The 19812-nt window shown below is 43.4% G+C and overlaps 1 protein-coding gene across 1 annotated transcript in view; it reads right to left on the bottom strand.

Moving 5' to 3' along the window:
• The window catches only part of LOC107120373 (attractin-like protein 1), a 910146-nt gene that overhangs the window by 81586 nt on the left and 808748 nt on the right, over nt 1-19812 (bottom strand).

Below are 19812 nucleotides of genomic sequence, written 5' to 3'. Positions count from 1 at the left end.
GGGGGTGGGGAGAGGCAGGGAGGAAGCAACTTACCCTCCCTCTTCTCCTGCCTCCTCCTGGCTGAATGAGGGCCAGAAGCGGGGCGGCCGGAAGCAGGGGGCGGGGCTTCGTCATGTGCCCCGCCCCCCGCACCTCACCCAGGGGAACGGTGATCCCCTGCAATCCCCCCTGAATCGACCTCTGGTATTACTGAAGGTAAATAATAATGCCTCCCCAGGCCACCTTTAGTCAATAATGCAGTGAGAAGGTTGAACCCTAATGCTCTCCTACTTCCACACCATAAAGGGGTAGAGAATAATGTACACCAGTCTGGCAGTAAACTCCAACGTAGGGTGAGAATGGGAAGGTGCCTCAGGAACTTAGACTCCCACCCTCCAGCAAAACTCTGGTATTACTGAAGGTAAATAATAATGCCTCCCAGGCCACCTTGAGTCAATAGTGCAGTGAGAAGGTTGAACCCTAATGCTCTCCTACTTCCACACCATAAAGGGGTAGAGAATAATGTACACCAGCCTGGCAGTAAACTCCAACGTGGGGTGAGAATGGGAAGGTGCCTCAGGAACTCCCACCCTCCAGCAAAATGTTCACTTGTGAGATATGTACAATTCTATCAGTTTCAAGACCCTGCTTCCATGGCATAGAAGCTTACCACCAGAGGAGTTTGAACTGGTGATCTGTCAACCAGTGCGAAGATAACAGAGGGGATCTACTGAAATTAGATAATATAAGAGTCTGTTAGATTCTGGACAAGACACCTCATTTTAAAACAAGTATTTAGTTTTCAAGAAATTCAATTTGAAAAGACAAAAATGCAGGCAATGGTTTCAAAAATTTCAATTTTATGTTACTTGATGGAAGAAAAGTCTATGGTGCTAATATGCCATCAAAGCCATCTGCTCTTCCTCTGACAGGAGAGAAAAGCATGATGTCTAACCATCATTAAAAATATTTTACTTCTGTATGTGTCCTTGCATATAATTATATTCATTTAGTGTTCTTGCAGAACTTGACAAAATATGTAATTTAATGTGCTACATTTCAGGAATGCAGGACTGAAAATTATCCATTAGAACATAGTGAAGGTATGAAAAATCAAGCCATTTAATCATGACTTGAGGGAATTTTTCTTTTGCTGGTTATTACCATGCCCCATTTGGAAATATCATAAACATCCCAAATCCATACAAAACCATTTCTGAAATTTGAGACTGAGCAGATGCCTTCTGATCTGACAGTTATTCTGGTGTCTGTGATGTCACCCACCCAGTCTGTGATCTTTTCCAGTTCAGGATCTGAAGCTCTCAGTGACCACCATTTAATCCAAAAGCCCTGAATTGCTGCACCTCCTCTCCCTGATCAAGATTTTTCCCCTCCCCACAGCCACTAAAATCAGTAGAGTGTAAAACCAAGCAAACTCTCCTGTTTATATGTAAAACAATGAAGGGCAAATATTGGGGGGGGGATATTTTAGAACAAAATCCTACCTACCCCAACTCTTCTATTTCTCTAGTTTGAGGCATTCCCTCCCCACTACCAGATGGCTTTCTGTGTTGGGGTGGGCTGGGTGAAAAATGCTTAAAGAGCCAGAGCACAACACGGTGAGACACAGGGGTGGCGGGGGGGGGGGGGGGGGGGAGAGGATATAGCTTCCCTTGCCTGGGAACAGACTTCCCCCTTCCAGCCAAGGAGCTCCCTGTGTCCATTTGGCCAGAAACCCTTTATTTTCATATAGAACAAGGATACTTGCTTTTTAGCTGCCTGAAATTTGGCATGGAGGATTCTTTGGGGGAAGGGTACAAAGTCTGAGAATCTTAATTGTGTGTCTACACAGGAATCAGGGCAGGGGAGAGAATAACACTGGAGAACGTGCTGGATTAATTTCCTAATACAACTAGCTTTGCTCCCAGTATTAAAGAATAAAGTTTTTAAAATTACATAAGAACAGAACCTAGTTTGTTCCTTTTTAACATTCCCAGTACTTTTAAATTAAAATGTTTACATCCCACTTTTCCTTGTTGCTCAAACCAGTTTACAAACTATAATTCAAAACATCACAATTTAAAACCAAATAAAATCCCAAATAACCCCTTTCCGGCTCCAAAGATACCTGCAGTTTATAGTGCATTAACCCCCTGGCAAATAAGGCTGATTTGCCGAAGAAGAAGAAGAAGAAGAAGAAGAAGAAGAGGAGGAGGAAGAGGAAGAGGAAGAGGAAGAGGAGGAGATTGGATTTATACCCCGCCCTTCACTACCCAAAGGAGTTTCAGAGCAGCTTACAAACTCCTTTCCCTTCCCGACACCTTGTGAGGTAGGTGGGGCTGAGAGAGCTCTGAGAAAAACTGCTCTTTTTCAAGAACAGCTGTGCCAGAACTATGGCTTGCCCAAGTTCATCCAGCCAGGTGCAAGTGGAGGAGTGGGGAATCAAACCCGGATCTCCCAGATTAGAGTCACACACTTAACCACTACACCAAACTGGCTCTCATTAGTACACAGACAGGATGAAGTTACTCTGCCATAAAAACGTAATAGTGTACAATTTATATTGATCCCCTGTATACTGAAAAAAGTATCTGCTCCTGATTTTTCATACCTTCACTAAATACTACAATGGATATCCCTCAGTCTTCTGTTTTCAAAAGTGGCACAAACTATGTATATTACACTCTGCAACAAGACTAACAGTATAGTCCTAAGCACAGTTACACCCTTCTATGACCATTCACAAAAATGAGTTTAGAAGGGTGTGATTCTGTTTAGGATTGCACTGTAAATGAATGAAAAATATCCTAAAAATAATATAGACACAAGCTCCCATTTTACTCTGAGCTACAACACCTTGGAGTAGAGATTTCTTTCCCTATATTACATTAGCATTAAGGTGCAGTTACAACTGTAGTTCTTGTTACATTCAATGAATCACATAGCCATAGAACAACCTTAATGTCAAACTGGTGCCTGTCTTATGTTACAGCAACACTGGCATGAAGTGTAATCTGTACACAGTTTTATTTAGGCATTAAAGTCTTTCTAGGCTACAGTTCCTACATCTTTTTTTGGTAGCTGTTAAGTAACTGCACAACATTAAGGCAGTGGAGAATGACATGCTGTCTGGATCTTTTAGTGCATATTTAAGTACATATTATTTGTCAAATTCAAGTGACTCCTTTATCTGATCCCTGTTCTTAAAATTCCCAGCAGCATTTCTTGGAAACTGGTATACGTTATAAGCAAACATAAAATTGATTCATATGGCCTAAATGCTTATTACTGGCTTCAAAAGTCACCTTCCCTCCTATATAGTTTATACCAAAGTTGGCACAAAAATGACACAGGGCTGGAGTACAGCCAGTTTCTCAACAAGTCCTTAAATGGCAGCTTCGTGTGTTTGCTAGCTGTCTTCAAAAAAAATCCCCCCCCTTTTTCTTTGACGGCCTCTGGAATGTTCACATCAATAGAAGGAAAAGCAAACAAAAAATTCATGAAACTGAAGACAGCTTAGCCGCATAAACTGCTTAAGGGCCTGCCTCAGGAAACTGGTCCAATTTGAAAGAACATTTTTCTTTTCATGAACTGGTTTTCTTTACAATTTTATATTGATTCCATTTAACTCAGTGTTCTACCTCGATGCAGACTAGACATGTATCTTACCCGGTACCTTGGGAAATGTGTGAGGATCTATAAATGTTAACCTGAAAGAGAAATTTTGGTTAAAGTACAGAAGTTGCCAGAGCAATAGCATGATCCGATAATGTGCAATGTTTCAATACACAAAGAAATCTATACAGATGGAGGGACAGATATCTATCTATCTGTCTGTCTGTCTGTCTGTCTGTCTGTCTGTCTGTCTGTCTGTCTGTCTGTCTGTCTGTCTATCTATCTATCTATCTATCTATCTATCTATCTATCTATCTATCTATCTATCTATCTATCTATCTATCCAGGGCTATTTTTGGGCAGGAACGCACAGGAACGGAGTTCCGGCTGGCTCCTGAGTTGGCCACGCCCAGCAGGAGCTCATTAGCATAACAGGCCACACCCAACAGCAGAAACTCATTAGAATTGGCTACATTAGGGGTGTGTGGCCTAACACACAAAGGAGTTCCTGCGACAAAAAAAGCCCTGGGTTTTCGACAACAAACAAGGTAAACAGAATAAAAAGCAAAAGATGGGTGTGGCTGAATGACCACACTTCTGGTAACATGGGGGTGTGGCCTAATATACTAATGATCTGTACTATCAGGCGTGTGACCTAATATGCTAATGAGTCTCTGCTGTTGGGTATGACCTATTATGCTAATGAGTTCCTGCTGGGCTTTTTCTACAAAAAAAGCCCTGTATCTATCTATCTATCTATCTATCTATCTATCTATCTATCTATCTATCTATCTATCTATCTATCTATCTATCTTATTGATTTTTATCCTGCCCTTCCAGCCTAGGCTGGCTCAGGGTGGCTTACAACAGAATAAAAATTCTCATAACCCATAAAACACAGTTCATTACATTAATACAATTCCTGCTAAATAGTACAATAGTATAAAATAATATTAAAATCAAGCAATGTTAAAGTGCTAGCAATTCCAGTTTTTACTTTAGTTCTATTGGTCTGCTTCAGTTGGAGGGGACTAGGACAGGCAATAGTCACAGGGACCAACGGCTCAGGGCTTCCACCATGGTTGTCAGTTATTATTACTCGTGCTACCGATATTTGTCATTGTAGTAGTGGTGGTCATAGTGATGGCGGCTCCAAAGGTCTGGCGGAAGAGCTCTGTTTTGCAGGCCCTGCGGAACTGTAAAAGGTCCCCACAGGGCCCTGGTCTCCTTTGGGAGCTCATTCCACCAGAGTGGAGCCACCACCGAAAAAGCCCTGGCCCTAGTTGTTGCCAACCTGGCCTCCTTAATACTTGAGAGGACCAGTCAGTTCTGGGTCCCTGAATGCAGTGCTCTCCAGGGCATATATGGGGAAAGGCGGTCCCTCAGGTATGTCGGACCCTGGCCATAAAGGGCTTTAAAGGTAAGAACCAGCACCTTGAAGCAAATCTGGTATGCTATAGGCAGCCAGAGCAACGCCTTTAGCACAGGCTGGATGTGCTCCCGAATTGAGAGTCCCATCATATACAGAAGTAAAATATTTTTAATGATAGTTAGACATCATGCTTTTCTCTCCTGTCAGAGGAAGAGCTTTGATGGCATATTAGCACCATAGACTTTTCTTCCATCAAGTAACATAAAATTGAAATTTTTGAAACCATTGCCTGCATTTTTGTCTTTCCAAATTGAATTTCTTGAAAAATAAATACTTGTTTTAAAATGTCCAGAATTTAACAGACTCTTATATTAACTAATTTCAGTAGATCCCCTCTGTTATCTTCGCACTGGTTGACAGATCACCAGTTCAAACTCCTCTGGTGGTAAGCTTCTATGCCATGGAAGCAGGGTCTTGAAACTGATAGAATTGTACATATCTCACAAGTGAACGTTTTGCTGGAGGGTGGCACAGAGAACCACTGCCAGGATCAAACATTATTATTTATTAAAAAGAAAATGTTCACAAGCATACTTTTAGCACCGCACCAGATTGAGCAAAGGATACAAAAGAAAAGGGTAAAATGCATTTTGCTTGTCCCTCCTTCTATACATGCCCTATCAGTTGTTAAATATAAAGCAGACTCCTTAGCTTAGAAAGTTACAGATTTTTATAGGAGTACCATTACCTTCAAACCTGCTTCAGCTGTGCAGGCCAGCACATGGCAATGACTGCCTTCTCCAGATCTCCAGTAAGAGTTCTGTCTGTTTTGATGGAATCCACACAAAATAGCTTCCTCCAAGCTTCTCCTGAAGTCTCCAGGAGTTTCTTCCTGAAGTCTTTCTAGTCTTAATTCCTCCAAATCTTTTTTCCTTGCTTGGAGGAGGTAGGACTGGATCAACCCATTATCTCTAGTTAGACCTATTAGCATTTCTTAAGAGGTAGCTGAGGTGAGGCTGGAAACTGACTTCCCCCTTCCTGTCTGTTCTCTGCCCAGAGAGAAAAACTTTTTAAAACTCCAGGTGAAGGTTTTACTCAGTTGAGACCTCCACCCAAAAAATCAATTATTCACAGCCTTAGAATGGGATATTCAAAGCAAAGTGCCCTTGCCCTCTGTTTCAGATGTACTATACATCCTATTGTACCGTGTCAGAATAAAGACTAATATTTTCTCACCAAGAAACATCAAGGGAATACAATTTATCAAGTGGCCCACACCCTTCTGGTTTGTAGAATCATAGAGTTGGAAGGGACCTCCAGGGCCATCTAGTCCAACCCCCTGCACAATGCAGGAAAATCACAAATGCCCCCAACACCCCCAGTGACCCCTGCTCCATGCCCAGAAGATGACAAAAAAACCCTCCAAGGTCCCTGGCCAAACTGGCCTGGAGAAAAATTGCTTCCTGACCCCAAAGTGGCGATCAGCATTTCCCTGGGCCTGTAAGAAAGGGCCACGAGAACTAAGCACTGAGGCAACCCTTCTTGCCCTCCCTTCTTGTGATCTGCCTAAGTTCACAGAATGAGCCATCTAGCCTCTGTCTGAAAACCTCCAAAGAAGGTGAGCCCACCACCTCCTGAGGAAGCCTGTTCCACTGAGGAACCACTCTAACCGACAGGGAGTTCTTCCTGATGTTTAGGTGAAAACTCTTTTGATTTGATTTCAAACCATTGTTTCTGGTATGACCTTCTGGGGCAATAGAAAACAATGCCACACCATCCTCTATATGACTTGAAGTACATGAAGATGGTTATCGTATCACCTCTCAGTTGTCTCCTCTCCAGGCTAAACATTCCCAGTTCCTTCAACCTTTTCTCATAGGACATGGTCTCCAGACCCCTCATCAACTTTGTTGCCCTCCTCTGGACACATTCCAGCCCGCCTATATCCTTCTTAAACTGTGGTGCCCAAAACTGAACTCAATACTTTCGGTGAAGTGTAACCAGAGCAGAGTAAATCTCATTTTTTTGGTTTGGTAGTCCTCAACCTCCTTGTCTTTACTTTCATTCTTACATGCAGCTCCTAGACTCCACTGGCAGGAACTCCAGGGATAATTTAAGTTGCTTTGGTATGCTCTCGACAAGCATTGGCTGCTGGTAAACTAATGAGAGTGTGCAGGTTAAAGGAGGAGGCAGTCTAGGTAATTATTAATAACTCTGGGGACAAGAGATGAGAAAGAATTGGTAGGCATGCTTGTGATGAGGGACGCACTGTGCAAGGAATGGGTGATGCATCTTTAGGGATAGCCATGGCCTGTGTGTGCATCTGTATGTAAAAGAACTGAATCCTATTTCTTTAGGTTAAATATTTATTTGTAGTGGTAATTACTCTCCTTATGCTTTTCTATACCTTTTCTATATTCATTTCATATATCACACCAAATCACAGTATGATGGCCAATAATTTAAGACTATGACTTTAACTTTAGAACAAAGTTTGAGTCCAGTGGCACCTTTAAGACCAACAAAGTTTGATTCTGGGTATAAGCTTTCGTGTGCATGAACACGTCTTCAGATACTGTGTGCGTGCAGAACTCTTGAGACCAACACAGCTACCCACATGAATGTAACTTTAGAGTAAGTCTTATGGGGAGGAGCCATGGCTAATTAGTAGAGCATCTGCTTGGCAAGCAGAAAGTCCCAGGTTCACTCCCTGACAACTCTGTTAAAAAGCATCAGGTAGTTGCTGATGTGAAGGAACTCTGCCCAAGACCTTGGAGAACCACTGCTAGGCAGAATAGACAGTGCTGACCTTGATGAATAATAGTCTTTTTCAGTATAAGTCAGTCATGTGTTCATGCATGTGTTCACGACTGTAAAATGCAAGGACATTATTAACACATTTACCTTAACATTATGAAAGGAGGCTTGTACTTTTGCAGAGCTGTATCCAACAGATAGATTTAAAACAAAAAAGGGGTGATTCTTTGGTTTTGGCTATCTGAAATGCAGGAGATGCTATAAAGTTAAATGCCCAGGTACAAAATAGGTTCTAAAAGTATGGAAGGTGATTTCTGTAATTAATTATGAGTCTCTCTTTGCTCCAGTGTTAAACACATTGACAGGAATAAGATTGAAAAAAGTAAGAATTAATAACAATACATTTCAATCTTTTTATTTACTCAGTTGATTAGTACAGCATAGCTCTAATAAGATTACAAATAGTAAAGACAGCAAAGTCAATCATTTGTCCTTTTAAGTCTGACAAACAATAATGACCTCCATTTGCAAATTCCTGGCTACTACTGTGCAGTTCTGCAGAAGACAGATAATCTACATTACTTTGTTAAATTTCTCTGCACATTTAGAGAGAGCTTATCTCTTTTTCAGACAAACGTTTCAGAAACAAAGAAATAAAGGTCAAAGAAGAGGAATCATCAAAAAAACAATTTACTTTATAATTGGCCTCAAACCTTTACAATAAGAGTAGATAACATCAATATATAGCTAGTTCTTCATCAATTATAGGGTATATGGGTTGCAAATACTACTGAGTTTCACACAAAGATTTTACAATTTAGGTTATGAAATACTGGCACATTTTTTAAAAAAACAAGCCTCTTCACCATCTGTCATTTACAAATGTGTGTATTTTTGCAGTATTGATCCTATAAACAATTCCTGCACCTTCTTTCAAAAAGGAAAAATGGAATGAGGCAGACATAACAACAGTGAAAAACAGTACTGTTTGTTTATTTGTTAATTTGGGTGGTTTTCTTAATTAATCCAAAAAGGTTGGCATTATAACATGGAAGCCCTCCCCCCCATCATCCTATTTATTATTTGGGTTTTTGTCAGAGTTAAGTCTCTGTGGGAGTTTTCAATTTATACTCTGGTCAGAAAACCAACAAAAATGCCTCATGCTGACAGCAATGTCAGTCCACTTATTACAGTACATTGCTATCTATCACCTTTCATCCACAGTCATAATAAACAGTGATATTTGTGTACTGCTTTCATTGTACGTGGCTATACCTATTGCAGGCTAAAGATATTATGGGACTTTCTGCTAATTCACTTAGTTCCTGTGGCACAGCTGTTTCACCTCAAGTCTTCTTGGGGCAGACCCTGCCAAGTGTGCCAAATGTTTGAAACTATGCTGGAGCTTTGTGCTGCCAACATATACTTGATGTATGTTGTTATTACCAGCCTTGGGTAAAAGTACCATTTCTTAGCTTGAAACATCCTGCGTTCTTAGCAACTGCTTAAAAAAATGTCACTGTGTGAGTTTTGGGAGACAAGGGATAGTTTCCTCATAAAGGCCTCCCCTTGCCTCAAAACTGTGAGCGATGGTTTGTACCAGTGTTGACAGTATTAGCACACAGCTCTAAAATGATTGCTGATGTATTTAAATTGACCTGTACCAGTGTTGACAGTATTAGCACACAGTATTAGCACACAGCCCTAAAATGATTGCTGATATATTTAAATTGACAGTATCTGTGTCAATCAAACAAAAAATAACTGGAAATCCAATCAAGGACAGTTCATGATATTTAAACTGGGGGGGGGGGCTAAATTTTTTGCGGGCCCTTGGGCGGGGTCATTGCCTGTATAACAGGTAGTTAAACATATACCACAGTGGTAAAAAAGTACAACCAAAAGCCAGTGCTGGTATGGACCAAACAGAATCTGTGTTGTGATTTGATTAATCTGATAAGAATTCAATTCAGATTAGGAAAAGTGTGGAAATCTACTTAATTAAAGTCCTCCAGTATGCCATCTAGTGAGCTGCCACCATGAAACATCCCCACAACTGTACTCCATAGCAGAACTGAAACAGCCTCATAATCACCTGCAGGAACACAAAATAATTTCTATGTACCTATCAAAAACACAATTACCCACTAGCATTGTCAGTTGAGAGAAAATGATAAACTGTCAACTTTACAGAATGTTGGCTGCTGATAGGGGAGAGGGGCCCTAACTTTATCTCTGAGTCTTGAAACATTCCCACAACTGTACTCCATATCAGAACTGAAACAGCCTCATAATCACCTGCAGGAACACAAAATAATTTCTAAGTACCTATCAAAAACACAACTACCCACTAGCATTGTCAGTTGAGAGAAAATGATAAACTGTCAACTTTACAGAATGTTGGCTGGTGATAGGGGTGAGGGGCCCTAACTTTATCTCCTAGTCTTGACCCTTAAGGATGTGTCCAGTGCCTTTCCCACGTGATGAACTACAACTAGGATTGGATGAACTTGTACTTTTGCTGTCAGATGTTTTCATTTATATTGTGGCATAATAACTTTGGCAGGGTATAAGGTAGGATTTGTTTACTTTAGGCCCTTTGCTCAGGTCCTAAACTTTTTACATTACTCACCTCATCCTCAGTCGAAAGAGGAGTGTGAGAAAGGGCAGCTACAATGTGTCAAACTCTCTGTCTTGTTTGCCATGTTTTTGGGGGAAATTCCAGAGATGGGGGGGAGTGTGAATGTGTGTGAGTGAGAATGGCTTTATTGTAGGGCAATGCATCTCATGTAACTTTCTGAAGATACCTCCCTTTCCCAGGGATGTCGGTCAGATGGCCTTGGTCTGTGTCTACGTGCTTACTGCCTTAGCTGAAATAACAAATGGATAATTTACAGGTGGAGGGTTAGAAGCGCACTGGTTAGGTGGGAATGAATGGGCAGTGTGACTGGAGGGGACTACATTTGAACCATGTATAATTGGGGGTTTTCGCGCCAGAACCTCAGTGCAGACTCAACAACGTTTTTAGCTTGGAACATCTTTATTCTTCAATAAACAAATCACCTTCAGTGAGTTTTGTTGAGAGTAACTTTGTCTTTATGTGGGCCCTCCTTCGGCAGTACAAGGACCCCCTAGAGCTGGAGAGGGTGTGAACATGGATACGAGGGATGTGCCAAAGGCCTGCATGGTGCATGAGTACTCGGACGAGTTCAAATTGAAAGCCCCAAAGCAATTGCGGTGGGTGGAGTTTTTCTCTAAGTTTCATTTCATCCTAAAACACCTCCCCGGAAAGTAGAACTTCCTGGCAGATACTTTGTCTCACCTTCCCCAACATGCGAGTCAACAGGAGGAAGTGATTGATACCATGTTCACACCCAACCAGCTGGGAGGAGTGGTGAAGTGAGGGCCCCCACAGATGGATGACTCTTGGGAGGAGAAAGTTAAATCTGCTCTGACCAAGGCTGATAAAAAAGACATCAAAGAGGAGGGGTCTTTAGTGGAAAGGGGGGACAGATGCTGGTACCTCCATGACAGACTGTTCATCCTTAAGTCCCTGAAGGGGGAGGTTTTATCCTTAGGGCATGATAATACACTGGCTGGACATTACGGATATCGTGGGGAATCAAACCTGGTTCTCCCAGATTAGAGAACATAAGAACATAAGAACATAAGAGATGCCAATGTTGGATCAGGCCAAAGGCCCATCCAGTCCAACACTCTGTATCCCACAGTGGCCAGAAATACCAGTGCCATCAGGAGGTCCACCAGTGGGGCCAGGACATTAGAAGCCCTCCCACTGTTGACCCCCCCCCAAGCACCAAGATGACAGAGCATCACTTGCCCCAGAGTCCCTATCTATACCTTGTGGCTAATAGCCACTGATGGACCTCTGCTCCATATGCTTATCTAATTCCCTTTTGAAGCCGTCCATGCTTGTAGCTGCCACCACTTCCTGTGGCAGTGAATTCCAAGTGTTAATCACTCTTTGGGTGAAGAAGTACTTCCTTTTATCCGTTCTAACCCGACCGCTCAGCAATTTCATGGAGTGCCCACGGGTTCTTGTATTGTGAGAAAGGGAGAAAAGTACCTCTTTCTCTACCTGCTCTTTCCCATGCATAATCTTATAAACCTCAATCATGTCACCCCTCAGTCGTCGTTTCTCCAAGCTAAAGAGCCCTAAGCGCTTTAACCTTTCCTCATAGGGAAAGTGTTCCAACCCTTTTATCATTCGAGTTGCTCTTTTCTGCACTTTTTCCAAAGCTATAATATCCTTTTTAAGGTGTGGTGACCAGAATTGCACACAGTATTCCAGATGAGGTCGCACCATTGATTTATATAGCGGCATTATGATATTGGCTGATCTGTTTACAATACCCTTCCTAATAATCCCCAGCATAGCATTGGCCTTCTTTATTGCAGTCACACACTGTCTCGACATTTTCAGTGAGTTATCTACTACAACTCCAAGATCTCTCTCTTGATCAGTCTCTGCCAGTTCAGACCCCATCAACGTGTATTTATATTTAGGATTTTTGGCTCCAATGTGCATCACCTTGCACTTGGCCACATTGAACCCCATTTGCCATGTTGACGCCCACTCGCCCATCTTTGACAGATCCCTTTGGAGTGCCTCACAATCCTCACTGGTTTTCACCACCCTGAACAACTTCGTATCATCCGCAAATTTAGCCACTTCACTGCTTACTCCCAACTCCAAATCATTAATGAACAAGTTAAAAAGCAGTGGACCAAGTACTGATCCCTGTGGTACCCCACTGCTTACCCCCCTCCACTGGGAGAACTGCCCATTTATACTCACTCTCTGTTTTCTATTAATTAGCCAGTTTTTGATCCATAAAAGGACTTGTCCTTTTATCCCATGATTTTTGAGCTTACTTAGGAGCCTTTGATGAGGAACTTTATCAAAAGCTTTCTGGAAGTCAAGGTAAACAATATCTATTGGATCCCCCTTGTCCACATGTTTGTTCACCCCCTCAAAGAACATTAACAGGTTAGTGAGACAAGATCTTCCCTTACAGAACCCATGTTGAGTCTGCCTCAATAGGTTTTGTTCATCTATGTGCCTACTAATTCTTTCCTTAATAATGGTTTCCACCAATTTACCCGGTATCGACGTCAGACTGACTGGCCTGTAATTTCCCGGATCTCCTCTGGAACCCTTTTTAAAGATGGGAGTGACATTAGCTACCTTCCAGTCCTCAGGAATGGAGGCTGATTTTAAGGAGAGATTACATATTTTTGTCAGTGAGTGTTGTTGAGAGTAACTTTGTCCAAGAGTCTGACAGAGTCAGACTCTTTATGTGGGCCCTCCTTCAGCAGTACAAGGACCCCCTAGAGCTGGAGAGGGTGTGAGCATGGATACGAGGGATGTGCCAGGGGCCTGGATGGTGCATGAGTACTCGGACGAGTTCGAATTGAAAGCCCCAAAGCAATTGTGGTGGGTGGAGTTTTCTCTAAGTTTCATTTCATTCTAAAACACCTCCCCAGAAAGTAGAGCTTCCTGGCAGATACTTTGTCTCACCTTCCCCAACATGCGAGTCAACAGGAGGAAGTGATCGATACCATGTTCACACCCAACCAGCTGGTAGGAGTGGTGAAGGGAGGGCCCCCACAGATGGCTGACTCTTGGGAGGAGAAAGTTAAATCTGCTCTGACCGAGGCTGATAAAAAAGACATCAAAGAGGAGGGGTCGTAAATGGAAAGGGGGGACAGATGTTGGTACCTCCATGACAGACTGTTCATCCCTAAGTCCCTGAAGGGAGAGGTTTTATCCTTAGGGCATGATAATACACTGGCTGGACATTACGGATATCTAAAGACTCTGAGCCTTATCCAGAGGCAATTCTGGTGCCCCCAAATGCAGAAGGATATATTCCAATACATGGCCTCATGCCAGATCTGCCTAATGGCCAAGCGGTGAGCCAGGAAGGCTCCAGGTCTACTTCAGCCTCTAGAAATCCCTCAATGGCCATGGTCCATTATTTCTATGGACTTTATCACAGACCTACCCTCCAGTAAGGGAAAGACTGTAATGTGGGTGGTAGTGGACCTGTTCTCCAAGCAAGGAACATTTCATCCCATGTAAGCAGCTGCCCACAGCTCAGAAACTGTCCCAGATGTTCCTGCAACATATAATTAGGCTACACACCTTACCCCACAAAATAATATTGGATTGGGGGCCTCAGTTTGTATCAGGGTTTTGGAAGGAACAGTTGAAGCTGTTGGGGATTGAGCAGGGACTCAGTAGCGCTTACCATCCCAAGATGGATGAGCAAACAGAAAGGACAAATCAAGTGTTCAAACAATTCCTTAGACGTTTCATAAACTACCAGCAGAACAATTGGATTGACCTGCTTTCATTTGCCAAATATAGCTACAACAATTCAGTGCACAGCTTCATTGGCATATCCCCTTTTAAGGTGGTACATGGCTATGAAGGGGGCCCCCTCCCAACCCCCGAGCCCTGGGGAAGTCAATCCCGGGGATGCTCAAACATGGTGGTCCAAAGTAACTTAGGGGTGGGCGGCCCTCCGGAAAACTGACTAAAACCAAAGAGGATTACAAATGGCAAGCTGACAAACGGAGGGGCCTGGAATGGAATTTGAAGGTCAGAGATTCGGTGTATATCTCCATGAAAAACCTCCAGGGTCTACAGCCAGGGAAGTAGCTGGGTGGAAGTATCTGGGACCATTCAAAGTATGGTGCTTGATTAACAAAGTGACTGTTGAAGCTGAAATGCCTAAAAGCTTGTGTCACGTCCATCCTGTTTTTCATTTTAGTTTACTGAAGAAGGATCTGGGACCATCGACTTGGAGACCTCGTCCTGCAACTCCCCCTCCCCTTATCGTAGGTGGGGAACTACACCAAGAGGTGGAAGAAATTCTCAATGCTAAAATGAAACGTGTCCACTTGTATTATTATTATGGAAGGACTTTGATCCCAGTCATAATGAATGGGTGCAGGAGAAGCATGTCATCACTCTCAAATTGGTGCATACTTTTCATAAACGACACCCCCACAACCCAGGGGGGTGAGGACTTTGTGGGGGCAGAATGTCAAGTTTGCTGTCTTGTTTGCCATGTTTTTTTGGGGAAATTCCAGAGGAGGGGGGAGTGTGAATGTGTGTGAGTGAGTGAGAATGGCTTTATTATCGGGCAATGCATCTCATGTAACTTTCTGAAGATACCTCCCTTTCCCAGGGATGTCTGTCGGATGGCCTTGGTCTGTGTCTGTGCTTACCGCCTTAGCTGAAATAACAAATGGATAATTTACAGGTGGAGGGTTAGAAGTACGGTGGTTAGGCGGGAATGAATGGACAGTGTGATTGGAGGTGACTACATGTATAATTGGGGGGGGGGGGGTCATGCCAGAACCTCAGTTCTGACTCAACAATGTTCTTAGCTAGGGACATCTTTATTCTTCAATAAACAAATCACCTTCAGTGAGTGCTGTTGAGAGTAACTTTGTCCAAGAGTCTGACACAATGTCTTAAAATGACTGATGGTGAGAGCCTGCCAGAGAGCTCAGAGGATAAATCTACTGGTGATCTGGCTATAGAGATTGCTGCTGGATGTAGAGAGGTTCCCATGCTATCAAGACAGAGAAGGTGTAAAACAGGGAGTTGCTGGATGGATTTGTGTCCTTTGCCACACACTCCTCTTCTTTAAGCTACCTGCTATGACTGGCATGGCTTTTCGAAGCTTCTCAGTCTGGGAATGGGGCAATGATGCCACACTAGTGGCAACATATCTTTCCCATTGTCCTGTCCCCTTCTTCCTTTGGACAGTCCTGGGCAGTAACACTGTTGGTGGTGCTTATCCTCTCTTTCCCATTACTTGTCACATTTCTGTAAATTTCATACGTGCAGATGCGCATGTGATGCACATTTTGATATGTATTTTAAACATATTGATACCATTCCAATATATACTTCAATAATGATATTATGTATCCAAATCTATATCTAATGCATCTCTCTTACTCTCCCTTTCTCAAAAACAATCATGACAACAACAAAAAAGAAAAAGGGCAGAAAGTATGTGCATGCAGTTCTGTTTTGCAACACAAGGAACCAGAACGGCATATTTTGAGGAGGAATTCCTATGGAGAAGTTATTCAGAAGCATTAAAAAAAAAGTTACAACTCAAAAGCTGGCTTGTAGAAGGAGAATGAAGGGAAGCAATTTCTCTGCTCCTTAAGGCATTTCTGAGCTGTGGCTAGAAAGCTGGGAAACAAATCCGCTCCTTCTCTACAATCCCAGAGCAGCCTTCAGGAGAAAGAGGAGGAAAATAATGGGCTCTGCCTCCCCAGGCAACTCCAAATATTGAAGAGGAACAGGGCATATATTTTTGATATGTCACCCATCCTCCCATCTGGGAGCTGTCTTGGAAAGGAGAGAAAAGAAGAATGGGGAAATCAGAGGCCTCATCCCTTCCTCAGATCCTGTCTCTTGCTTTCTGAGTGTGTGTAGGGTAGGGGTCCTTCCTCTGTTCTCACAGCTCTGCTGATGCAGTATCCCCCCTTCTTGGGACTCATCTCCTCTGTGAATTTTCACATGATGAGGGAGAAATGATCCAGCATCTGCAGTAGCAGAACAACAAAAGGTACATGATGGGAGAAAGATGAAAACCACAGAAAAAAGGAGGAAGGCAGCAAATGTTAGGGTAGAGAAAATAAGGTAAGGAGTACTGGAAGTCAAAATATGTATGAGGTAGGCATTGGTGGGGCAAAACCTGGGAGGGCCAAGGACATAAAGGTGAATGAGGGGATGAACTGTAGTCCTCCCTTCATCCCATTTCACCACTATTACCATGCCTGTCAATTTTCATGCACATTTTCCTGGTAATTTAAAGAACGAGTTGGCTACTTCAAAGACATCTAATCTTGTTAATGGATTGCTCCATATGCCAGCCTGCAAAATACAGGCAAGTAAAAATCAGAGTAAAAATTGCATTCAATTTCATAGTATAACATTTGATTAATGTCTCTTGTTTAAATGTTGGTTTTTATATTAAAAAATAAAAAAAAATCTTGATTAAGCGTGCCTTTAAAAAAAACTTTCCATTTTTTGTAGAAGAACTATTGACTGCACTTTCCTAAATTCATCACAACCTGGGGTTGGAAGCATATTATGATTAGGCTGTGTGTGTATATACATATCATTTACGAGGTCACACTAAATGATCAGTGTGTGTCCCCTGGCCATGAGTGCATCAAAATATTTGATGCTGTCAGGAATGGCAAAGCCACCAAGCCACCTCTACATAGTGTCCTAGGTTTGTCACTCCCAAGAGGGAAAAGCAATAAAAGAGCTGGCCCACCATTTGTCAGTGATGCTTGATCAAAAGCAGGGTATAGCCTGTCCCTAAACCTATCCTTCATATCTTTAACTAAGCAACAACAGTGGCAGAAACTTGAGAGACTGGCTCCCCATGACTGTCTTTCCCATTGGAAAAAGAGAGCTCCATGGAACCAATCCACAGAACTTCTACCACTGTGGTTGAGTGGCCGAACAGTTGACCCAGGGAGAATAACTGGCAGGAATCACACATCCCCCATCCCCCAGCTCTTCATTCAAGCAGCAGAAATTCCATGATGGTGTGAGGAGGTGATGGGCCTCCTCTGGCGCTACAGTAGGGCTGCCAAGTCCCCCCGGGGGGCGGAACCCCCCCCCGCCCCAGAGACCTGTTCCCCGACGCCGGGGAATCGGGCCCTGGGGGGAACCCCGCCCCAGCGTGCTCTATGGTTTTCCCTTGTATGGTCGTGGCCCCGCCCCCAGCGTGCCCGGAGTCATGACGTCACTTCCTTGTGATGTGCATGCGGCGCACGCGCCGGGATCCACACGGGAGTCCCCCGCCAGCAAGGTAAGTGCCACTTTGCAACCCTACGCTACAGTGCCATCCAGAGTTCTGCTCCCCTGGGAGAATCAGCCTCAATGTGGGCAGATTAAGTCTGAGAGAAGGGTTTCAGTCCTTCCCATTTACCTTCTTTTTGGCTCTCATCCTGGCTGGCCTTTCTTAACTCTCACAGACTATACACCCTCCCACCACCCTCTTGGCTTTCTGAGCTTTATTTTAGGAGCTACACCCTGTAATAGCTTAGGCCCAGAGCTGGCCCCCAACTCATCACAGCAAGTGGCATAAACTGGTAAACTTCCTGGGAGGGAGAGCTCTGCCACCCCACCTGTCTTTCCAGGGCAACAAGACCCAGCAGGCCTCAACTGAGATGACCATGCTCCCCGTTTCTCTCCCTTTGCTGGTTAAGTGGGAGAAGCCTCTTGGGGATGAGGGTGGGGCTAGGCATATCTGCCAACTCCATGCTTGTCCCACAAGTCCACACCCCTTTGAGGAGCCCCTAATATTGAGTGGATCATCATCTCATCATCTCATCATCATAGGGTTGCCAGGTCCCCCTGGCTACTGGTGGGGGTGTAGGGTTACCAGCTCCAGGTAGGAAAACTCTTGGGGATTTGGGAGTGGATCCTGGGGTGGACAGGGGACAGTGGGGACAGGGTACAATGCCACAAGACGGGGTACACTGGGTACAGGGTACAATACCACAGAGTCCATTTTCTCTAAGGGGAACTGATCGCTATAGTCTGGAGATGAGCTGTAATTCTGGGGAATTCCCAGGCCCCACATGGAGTATGGCATCCCTACCCTCCACCAGAACAAGGCATGCGCTAACTCTTCTCCAGAGGCAGACTCTGAAGAGATAGATTTCCAGGAAACCATGATAGAAGAGGATTAGATAATGGAAGAAATGTGTTATGAAACCTTTTTGAGTGAAATTGCTGAGCGGTCGGGTTAGAACGGATAAAAGGAAGTACTTCTTCACCCAAAGAGTGATTAACACATGGAATTCACTGCCACAGGAAGTGGTGGCGGCTACAAGCATGAACGGCTTCAAAAGGGAATTAGATAAGAATATGGAGCAGAGGTCCATCAGTGGCTATTAGCCACAAGGTATAGATAGGGGCTCTGGGGCAAGTGATGCTCTGTCTTCTTGGTGCTTGGGGGGGTTAACAGTGGGAGGGCTTCTAATGTCCTGGCCCCACTGGTGGACCTCCTCATGGGACCTAGTATTTCTGGCCACTGTGTGACACAGAGTGTTGGACTGGATGGGCCTTTGGCCTGATCCAACATTGGCGTCTCTTATGTTCTTATGTTTTGGGTTTTGAACCCAACTGGTGATATTCTCGGGAAGCGAACAAAAGGCTCGGTGTTACATGTAATTTCCATTACACTCACTTGCTGACAGGATTATCAAAATTAAGGGACTTCAGCAACACAGAGGAAAGTGCAATTTGATACGTCAAAATGCACCACCCTAATTATTTTGAAGCATTTGAAAACTAGACATAAGTACTTGTCTCACTCGAAACGTGGGACACGCAGCCAATTTTCTAAGAATGGCAAGTAAGCACTCCAGTGGCCCAAGAAACAAACAAAATAGGATGTTGGGATCTGGGAGTTCCAAGCAAGGCTTAGATTGACACAGCAAAACATGCCGTAGTAGCTAGAAGCCTAATGCTGCGATGTGGAGTGGAGTTACACCCTTATAGGTCTATTGAAGTTGAACTCTGCTTAGGACTGCATTATTCATATAAAAACGGGAGAAGTCACAAATATCTGGTATTTCCCTCTTCATTTGCTTTAACTCAGACTTGGACTGGGAGAGAGAGATGTCTGTTGGTAATTAGAAATAGATGTACGCTTGCAGGATGTAGGTTGTATGTACTAATTGCTATATACAAGAACAGTTATTCATAAGGACATAGGCTTTACTTTCCCCCTTGTCAATCCAGAATTTCACCCAACAAGCTTCTAAAATATTAATAGCTTAGACCTGAGAAGAAGTGGGACCAAAACCACTGATATTAGTAAAGAGAAGATACACCATAAGGGTAGCAAACTTTATACAAAAGCTAGCTGAACAGATCAAAGGTTTCGCTGGCTTCTCATTTGTGTCTGCCAGTAGGCTTGAAAGTGTACCTCCAATGCTGAAATGGACAGTTTGATGTAAGGAAAGAACATGAAAATGCACCAAAAACTGCTTAGCAGAGAAA

This window comes from Gekko japonicus, unplaced genomic scaffold (assembly GCF_001447785.1).
Source record: "Gekko japonicus isolate JY-2015 unplaced genomic scaffold, Gekko_japonicus_V1.1 scaffold288, whole genome shotgun sequence".
NCBI lineage: Eukaryota > Metazoa > Chordata > Lepidosauria > Squamata > Gekkonidae > Gekko > Gekko japonicus.
Note: the sequence above shows the minus strand (reverse complement) of the source record. Positions and strands in the feature narration are given on the sequence as shown.